At 43.0% G+C, this 10,038-nt stretch overlaps 1 pseudogene; it reads right to left on the bottom strand.

The window, feature by feature from the left end:
* Nucleotides 1-3,317: 3,317 nt before the first annotated feature.
* Nucleotides 3,318-8,833, bottom strand: LOC111954026 (thyroid receptor-interacting protein 6-like; annotated as a pseudogene).
* Between the last annotated feature and the right edge of the window lie 1,205 nt (nucleotides 8,834-10,038).

Raw genomic sequence — 10,038 nt, 5'->3', positions numbered from 1 at the left:
GCACCCAAAGAATAGCCCCCAATTACACTTTGTTAATGGCTTGAGAGCATGCAGGCAGAACGCTGTCATCATGGTGTCTCACCATCCACGCCATCTGTGGCTGTAATGAAGCCGCTGTGAGTCGAGAAGCAGGTGAAACGTTTAATAAACAACAACCAAGTAGCGAGCCAGCATAACAGAAGSGGAATACATGAACACCGGGATAATACCAACTGAGGAATGAACAAAGGGAGGGACCTATAAAGGGGAGGTAATCYGGTCCAGGTGTGAATCATGGTGATGAGTGCCAGGTGCGCGTAATGATGAGTYCRAGGTGTGCGTAATGATGAATCCCAGGACCGGTGGTTAGTATTCTAGCGACGTCGCCCGCCGGAGGGGAGGAGCCGGAGTAGACGTGACAGTGACTTCGTAGTAGGACTCAGTCAGATGAAGTTACAGTTCCGTACTAGCCACTGGACTAGCTAGCTAGRTACTCTTCCCTAKTACCAAAWMSWYSKKCCACKAGGRGCCAGAAASCACACCACACAATAGTAATTCAGGAGTAGCCTTATAACTTATTCCATGATTCCATACGGTAATAGTCATCTGTCATCTCTTTATACCTCTGCCTTCAGGCTTCTCTCCATCCTCAACCTCCAGACAGTTGGCATAATCAAATTAAAGATTCAAATTATTCAGACTATAATAACAAGCTAATTAGTTCAACAAAAAGTTTGTAAGGGAAAATGCAATACGACCTCACGGTGCCATGGCAACCACAGAACTCATTACGCTCCTCCTCTCTGGTGGATTGATCCATAGTCTAACAACGTAATTAATAAATGCCATATATGCTATCACAAAAATAATCYTTTGGCTGTGTTTATGAAGGTCTTAGATAACATTAGAATATTGCACAAAAAAAAAAATCAAATAACAAAATAGCATTTTCWTTAGTTTATGTTACTGAGGCTTGAGTGGACAGTAGGCAGACCTTCCAATTAACATTTGAGTCACTTCATATAATTAGCAGCTCTGTGTGGAGCGTCAGAACCACACATCATTCCAGATACACCTGGGCTGGTGGGTCTAATCTCAACTGACACACCACCTGGCTGAGAAGGACGTCAACACCTGGCTGAGGACGTCAACCTCCAACCTCTGTTAGCACCTTATACTGGACCAACACTAGACTGTGAATGAGTCTCAGATGGGGTGCCTTTACWATTCCCAATAGGGTACCATTTCAGACAGGGCCCTGGTCAAAAGTAGTGCACTGTACAGGGAACCAATCACATCCCTGTATTGGTCCGAGGGAAGATGATCCAAGGATGAAGAAATGTATATATTGGTTGCGCCAATGTTACGTACAACTTCAACGGGGCTGTGTTTTGTATGTGGACCTAACAACCTTCTTCCTTCTCTCAGATACAGCCATTTGTTTTGTTCTCCACTCTAGGCTGGTTATTGTTGGACATCCAGACTAAGATTATTGCTGCTGAATATAGCATTGAAGGAAACAATCGATATACATTTGAATCAATAGCCAAACATACGGACAGGGTAGATGCTGTGTTCCCAGATACAGGTGTTACTGGTGGCTCTGCTTCAGTGTTGCTAGCGAGGGTCAGCATCGCTCCACACAGAGATGTGCTAAACGGACTACAGAGAGCAGACACAACCAAGGACAACAAGGCGAGTGGTTGACTAACTTGTCAATAGCCTCATTTATACCTAGTTCTTACATGAGTCCTTTGTCCATTCTTATCCACATTCTGATTGTAGCCGTTCGAACAACACATGGTAGTAAAATGTGTCTCGTATCCATCCATTATGTTCGCATTGTGAACAAATGTCCTTGTCCCTGCATTCAAATTATTTGACATTCTTTCAAATCAAGTTATTTATTTTAAGTCAAATATTGATGCCATAACTCAATGGTTTCATTGTCTAAATCAATCTACATTTGTAACATATCCAGATACAATGGGTGCCTACTCCCTCTGAAGGTGTTCAGGAAGATCTGATCACAATCAMATAGCAAATTTAATCTACTCTAYAAATGTGGGCACAATCAAAATGTGGACAAGATCAGGACAAACTATTCATGTTAGAACCAGGTATAAACAGGACTAATGTGTAGTGTTTTTATTAATTTTGAAAGATATTCTATAATGTTGTCAACTCAGAAGTTTTACAATTTCAAGAGGACTGGTCAGATTATATGACTAACTTCTACGTTAAATTATTTCATGAAGCGTCTGTTTTGGTTCTTGAAATATTGACAGTGGTCCCATGAAAACCATCATGTTATGAAGTCTAGCAACAAATATCAAARATCCATGGTACCAGGCAGGTAGTTCTGCTTCTGTAGTTGCTTTTTATACATTTTCTACTCTATAGGACCTCTTCAGTATCATCCTGCTACAGATGTGGGACCTTCCGGCCACAGCGGAGAACGAGGTACTACCGGACCTGGAGGAGACACTGGGGGTGAGTTCAGAGGTGGTGCTGCAGSCACCCCTCACCCAACGGGAACGCTAGGCAGGATGCAGGAACTTCTTTTGGAAGTCCACATGAACTAATGTAGGCTAATGCGATTAGCAAGAAGTTGTAAGTAACAAGAACATTTGCCAGGACAGACATATCTGATATTGGCAGAAAGATTATTCTTGTCAAGCTAACTGCACTGTCCAATTTGCAATAGCTATTACAGTGAAAGAACACCATGCTATTGTTTTAGTGTGCATAGTTTTGAACATGAAGTTTTTTTTTTTATATACACATTGACAGTCTTGATACAACAGTTAACAGAAATGTAACGGGTCATTGGATCAGTCTTAAACTTTGCACATACACTGCTGCCATCTAGTGGCCAAACTCTAAATTGCACCTGGGACAGAATTCCATATGGTCTTTTGCTTGCATTTCAAAGACAGGACAACCTTTTTGAACTCTCATCTTTTACCAGATCTAATGTGTTATATTCTCCTTCATTTCCACAAACTAAGTATTTCCTTTCAAATGGTACAAAGAAAATGCATATCCTTGCTTCAGGCAGTTAGATTTGGGTATGTCATTTTAGGTGAAAATGGGGGGGGGTCAAAGGGGTTTGAGCCTTGAGGTTAAAGACCTATTTCTTAGTGTCGCACAGGTACTGTAAATGACAGCTACTTAACATGTTGCATTGTTTAAGGTCTAGAATGTTGGTTATGCTGGACCTCAAATCAAATAAACTTAATGTTCTACTAAGTATGGTGCCTTTCCATAGGTTGTCATGTGTAATAACACTGAATAGGTTGGTTTAGTACAGCGGTTAAGCAAAAGACATACACATGGTGTAGTTTCCTGGAAAAAAGGATGGTTTATTGTRTTTGATCATACTACAATCAGCATTATCGAAGAAAAAAAAAGCTAATCATTCACACACCTACTTCTAACTTGAGTCAAATTGTACAAACCACCTGCTCAGTACATTCCTCTCATGGACAAATATGATTATTCTACATCACTTATCAATAGGATGCTGTGAAAAATAAAATTTGTGAAAACAAGGTGCTGACCCGTACCCTCATAATCACAGACATACATTATCTTAGTGACAATAGCAGCACAACAGAAGTTGAAATAAAGTGAAAAATGCAACTAATAGTGCTCACAGGGACCTTGATATCATTGTGCTCATTGACCTATATGTGAAGAATCAAATACTGAAACAAAACATGATTCTGGACAAAGAACACAATAGAATTGATATTAAGGGTCTGTTGTCAGAAGAGAAGCTTCAAAACATAGAAGTTTTTACATTAAAAACAAAGACAGCGGGATGGAGAATCTCAAGGAGAAATTACATCAACACAATGTCGCAGAGTTACTTAAAACACGGTCAACAAATCAAACTCCTAAGGCTAAGCTTACACTTGGCAAGCATGGAGATCCGTTTCTCAGTAAGACAGGCATACTTCATTGCGTCGTATTCATCTTCATATTAAAGTGTAAAATTGACCCAAGGTAAAATATCTAAAAAGCACATTCACATTTTAAAAGAGGGTTTGGACTGGTATACAAGTAACATTCTGAAACGCAGTACCAATTATCAGTATACAAATCACTGTCCTGTGAAATAAAATATTATGTTGTGTTCTGACATGTGGTTCAAGATTTCATTATATGGACAGCCTAAATTCTGTAGTAAKATCCAATGAGATCAAAGCAATGACTTCAGGGATCTTGTTCTCTCTAATCAATCTCTAAAAACTCTATTCAATTCACTGCACAACACCCACTAGCGCTACAATGAAAGGTCTCCAAACACATTCACGCCACAACCAAAACCACCTGCAATATAAACTCAGTCACAGAAATACCTTGCATATGTGCACTTTGCTTATGAGGCAGTTCAGCACTGTTATTGACTTTAGTAGAATACAAAATATATATGCAATATAAATTGCCCTTCGACACTGATCTAAAGTCAGTTTAACATCTTCCCCTTGTGGTTAAGGTTATGTATCAGAAAGGGGGTAGAACTAATTCCAGATCTGTTRTTTAGGCCAACTTTTACCCCAGAGTAGGTGAAAGTAATGGAAGGGTTGAGGGGTCATTGGTTAAAGGTCAGAGGTGACTTCCTAGTTGGTTAGCAGTCAGTGGAGATTTTGACGTTTGGTTCAGGATGTGCTGGGCGTTGCAGCCCTTACACAGGATGTGACCGTCCAGGGGGTAACAGCATCGCTCCTCACCCTCAGCCGACAGGAGCAGACCACACTCCTGGAGGYGACAAAGAAAACCCACAKGGTCAATCCAGAAACACTGYATTAGATGCAACTGAGGGGTCTGTGTACATTTGATGTGATAGCCTGCCAACATAATTCAACTTGAGTGACCTTTTTAAACTAACAGTGACCACTCACCTCACACACATAGCAGTTGACGTGGAAGTTGCGGTCCAGCGCCACTATACTGACCGTCTCCTCCTGGCCCAGTCCAGGGATGATGGCCTGGCCACACACTGAGCAGCGAGGGGCAAACTTCCTGTGTGGGACAGGAAGCACCAGTGTCAACACTAGCACAACAATCAGATAGTCTGTCCAATAGACTCATGTCAAACTTCATTACACTTTACGAGTTTAGACATGAGTCTATTGGACAGATTATATCTGATTGTTGTGCTAGTGTTTCCGTTGATTGCATGCCTAAAGTAAATCATTGGCGAAGCAGTAAAAGGCACTGCTTGAGGCGTCACTAAAGCCCAGGGTTCGAGATCCARMAGGCGGCACACAATTGGCCCAGCGTCATCCGGGTTAGGGGAGGGTTTGGCTGGCACAGATGTCCTTATCCCATCGCGCTCTAACAACTCCTGTGGCAGGCCGGGAGCATGCACGCTGACACGGTTGCCAGTTCTACGGTGTTTCCGCCGACACATTGGTGAGGCTTGCTTCCGGGTTACGTGAGCAGTGTCAAGAAGCAGTGCGGCATGGATATTTCATGTTTCTGGGGGGGACGCACAGCTCTAGACCCTCGCCTCTCCCGAGAACGTACGGGAGTTGCAGTGATGGGACAAGACTAACTACCAATTGGATATCATGATATCATTAGGGGTAAAAAAAATAAGTACAGTCAGTATCTGGCACAGAGTARGGTCAGTGTGGTCTATCCATGTTTCTGACCTGTGGAAGTCGTCTAWACAGTGGTTCTGGTAGGTGGCGTCCACGGTGAAGGGCACGCCGTCCAGGCAGCAGCCACACACCACGCAGTTGAAGCAGTGCGGGTGGTAGGCATTGCCCATGGACCGRAGGACACGGTCCAGGATGGGCTTGGAGCACATGCAGCAGCGCTCTAGGACACTCTGATGGGGGAGGGAGAGGGGTACCACAGGCTCAGACAGAATAGTGTGAATGAGAATACAATAGATATGGATATAGACTGCAAGAGCACGGAAGAGATGGAGAGATCAACTGATGAATTMAGAGAACACTGCTAAAGGGAAATGTAGAAAAAAAAAAGATGAGCCTTCAATACAAAAAGAGGACAGTCAGCGATAGCCACTCACAATGTAACAGCTCCTGCAGTGGCTCTGCTTGTCAATGGCGTAGAACGGTTGCCCCCGGAGATGAGCGTGGCAGGTGACACAGGTGAAACAATCCACATGAAACACCTGCTCCATGGTAATACAGTCGCTGCCGTCAAGGACTTTGTCGCCGCAACGTGCACAGCGACCTGGAAGTATGGAGGGAAAGGGGAGAAGAGATGAGACAAATGGGAGGGACATATTGTGGAATTGAACTTAATTTCCCAAGGGGAAATTAAGATGTAAATAACAGTCCAGTCAGCAGAAAGGACAGAWTTTTTTTAGAAAGAAATCATAACATACCAATGTATTCCTCTGTAGGGGGATGATTCATGTCATACACCAACTTCTTAGTGAGCTGGTTCAACTCATCCTCTGGCCTCGGAGCTGCTGTCCCCTGCTGGACAAATATGAACATTATCCAGAAAAATCAGCATAGAGATTTTACTTACCCATTTAGGTCAGTGAAACCAAGAGACTGTAGATACGTATTCAAAAATGACCATAGTTTACCTTAAAAAAAGAGGCACCACAAACAGTAGTAGATGTTTGAACTCCAGACACTCACCTTACTGGGCTGACAGGCGGAGCTTGGTGCTGACCCTGATTCGTGAGTCTCTGGGCCTCTATTGGATATGGGGCACTGGGTAGCTCTCCCTCCAAACCCTGCYGCACTCCCCTTGTAACCCCTCTCAGAGTGCAGCTCCTGGGCTTGGGAAGCAGGMTGGGGAGGGTACCAGCCCTGGGGYCCAGTCTGATTKTTGGGCAGGGACCGCAGTGCATGATGGCGGTGTGGGGGAGGAGTGTAAGCCTGCTCAGCTTGCCTACCAGTCTGGAAGTAGGTGACAGTTTGGGCTGTTTTGACCTGGACACTGAACCTCGGGCCAGTAGGGGTGGAGGCGGTAGTGTAGGAGGCAGGGACAGGCTGGGGGTAGGGTTTGGAGACCTGGGCGTCGGTGTCGTCTGGCTGGGGGAAGTACTGGAGACCCTGGTGGGGATAACTGTGGTTTGGGGGTGTAGGATGGTCCATGGACTGAGGTGGGAAACCCATAGATGGCTCTCCCTGAGATGCGTCTCCTGGCTGGGCTGAGGGTGTGTAGCGGTCCCCCAAGATGTATTTGTTGTAAGGCACATTGTCGTACAGCTGGGAAAGAACAGACAATTTTTATGCATTCCTTACACTATAACTAACCAAGGTATAAATATCCAGAGGACCCAGTGAAACACTTTCAGACAGATATGAAAATAAACCAAGTCACAGGTTTATGTTCTGAAGGAATCCTTTATTCCACAGTCCCATMTAMTCAGTCAGCCTACCTGCGTGCCGTTTAGTGAATGGCAGTCCTGATCAGCCAGCATGCAGGTGAGTGAGTCAATCTCCGCATCACTGTTGGAGTGGTGTCCAATGAGCGTCTCAGGAGTTACCCAGTGCTGAAAGGATCACATAAAGATGGGTGCCTTCATAAAATGTCACAACAGAAGGAGATGGATAGGTAGAGCAAATGTAGAAATTTGCACATGTGTTTGTCCTTTGTCCCAATACATTTTTATTTGAATATTATGAGCCATTTCTGGCTTCATAACAATATTACAAATCTTTGCATAGAAACTTCACTAAACACCACAGAGAAATGGACCAATAGTCAGTGGGAATTCCAGGCTACAGAAGCAATTACAACCTACCGTAAGCTGGTAGCGTTCCATGTGAGGGTTCCAGGATTGGTCTTCTTCGAAACCTTGGGGAGGTGGTTGGTAGTAGTGGTCATTAGATTTAGGGTGAAACCCTGGGTCCTCTTGGTGGTGCTGAATGGGCCCAGCTGTGGAACACATTCAAAACAGTGCACTTTACATTTACAAACAAGACTTAATAACCACAGGGTACACACTTAACATTAACCACATGACAAACATTTATTTACATCAAGACGTTTATTTACATCAAGTGCTAATCACCAAAGGTGTAGGTGTACTCAGTAGTGTGTCAGGTCCAACGCTCTACTCCAAGGCTTGAGRTACAGAACAGACTTCTGATTTTCACAATAGTCCATCAACAGTTCTCATTATAGCAAGGTTTCACACAAGCCTAATGTAAGGCCCACCACTGTGTTCTTACCTGTGGGTCCAGAAGCCATGTCCCTAGTGGCCATTCCTCCCCCTCCGTTCTGGTCATAGACCACATACTTGGGCCGGGTGTCCGAGGAGACCTTGGGCAGCTGTCTGTACACGGCTAGTCCAGAGTCGGACATCTGGGGAACGGGTCTCTCTGGGCTACCCGGAGTTTTCGGAGGCAGCCAGGTAGGACAAGACATGGCAGGGTTCTGAAGAAAAAAAAAAAAAAAGCTGTCGTGATTAAACAGTTAAACTATAACAAAACACTTACATGTTGGTATTAATAAGATTCTCAAATAAATAAAAATGCACTGTCCTATTTTGGCAAGAAGATTCCCTGTCACACCAACATACTTGCTGATTGCATATTTATGTCACAGGTAAGTACTGGAAATCCAAAAATACTTCAACCTGGATTTCTTATGTCAACTCACATAGGCAGTTAAACAATAGGCTTATAGTTGAGAAGCAGGAAGACAGCGCCAATCCCAACCATCAGGGAATTACAGCAGACAGAGACAAAAGAGTATACCACAAAGCACAATCAATGAGTTAAGCAGCTAACTTACCTAAATATTCAGAAAGAATAATTATTCTTTGGAAAGAACCTTGAAATGGGTAATGGCCTGATTCAGAGTTTCCCTGGGTGCATGTTTTTATTTTTTCTCTAGCAATACACAGCTGATACAAATAATTAAGGTTGWTGAGTCGGTTATTTGAATCAGCTGTGTTGTGCTAGGGCAAAAGCCAAAACATGCACCTGGGTGGGGGCGCATGACCGAGTTTGGGAAACCCTGGTCTAATTGACTCAACCGAAACAACACATCTAAGTTTAACTTCCTTAATGAACCAGAAAATATAGTTATTTCTGGTTGTTTATCAAAGTTGGCTAGCTCATTGATCCAGCTATGTAGTGTCATGACGTTGGCCTGGGGGTAGGTTTATGACAGTCATAAATACCTCTCCCCCTCCCCCTTCCTCTCCCTACTCTAATGATGTGACAGTCTCCCGCTCTTTCACTCAAACCCAGCCCTTTTCCTTCGTGTAACAAGCTGTCATATCTGTTCCGCCCGCTAGGGACGTTTTCCTTTATGACAGGCAATTTGTAATCAAGTTTTGATTTAATTGTGTATGTGTGATTCTGTGTGATTAGTTAGGTATTTAGTAAATAAATAATTAAACCCCATTTTTTATTGCTGATTCAACTTGTTAGCCAGGGTTCGTGAAGATAACCAAGAATTTACAACTTTCAGATGAGACTGAATAAGATGACGATTAATATTGACTGCTATTGATGTAAAATATGATTAGGTCTTTAAGAGTTTATTCGGAAGATAACAGCTCTATAAATATTATTTCGTGGTGTCCCTCCTCTCTAGTTAATTACATTTACATGATTAGTTCAATCAGGTGATATTAATTACGGAGAAAGTATTTTATAGAATAGCATGTCATAACACTTAATCCGGCATAGCCAAAGACACGACAGTAGTATACCATTATGTTCCAGAGTGCACCAACACACACACTCAAAAAACTAAACACGCGCACAATCCCACAGGTGCGAGATCTATGGCTTGTCACACAAGGAATAAGGATGCATGTTAGAACCAGGTATAAACAGGGTAAACGTGTATAGTGTTTTTATTCATTCTTTAAAGATTTTCTGTAATATTGTCAACTCAAAAGTGATACTATTTCAAGAGGACTGGTCAGATTAAATGACCATAACTTCTACTTGTTAAATGATTTGAAGCTTCTGATGATGTTTTGGTCCTTGAATAACTGACAGAATTAGGGGTCCCATGAAAAACATGTTATGGAGTCTAGCAACAAAGATCAACTCTCCACGGTAATTTCCATGGTACCAGTCAGGTAGTTGT

This window comes from Salvelinus sp. IW2-2015, linkage group LG3, assembly GCF_002910315.2.
Source record: "Salvelinus sp. IW2-2015 linkage group LG3, ASM291031v2, whole genome shotgun sequence".
In the NCBI taxonomy this organism is placed as follows: Eukaryota; Metazoa; Chordata; class Actinopteri; order Salmoniformes; family Salmonidae; genus Salvelinus; species Salvelinus sp. IW2-2015.
The sequence above is the reverse complement of the archived record's forward strand: the minus strand, read 5'-3'. Positions and strand labels throughout refer to the sequence as shown.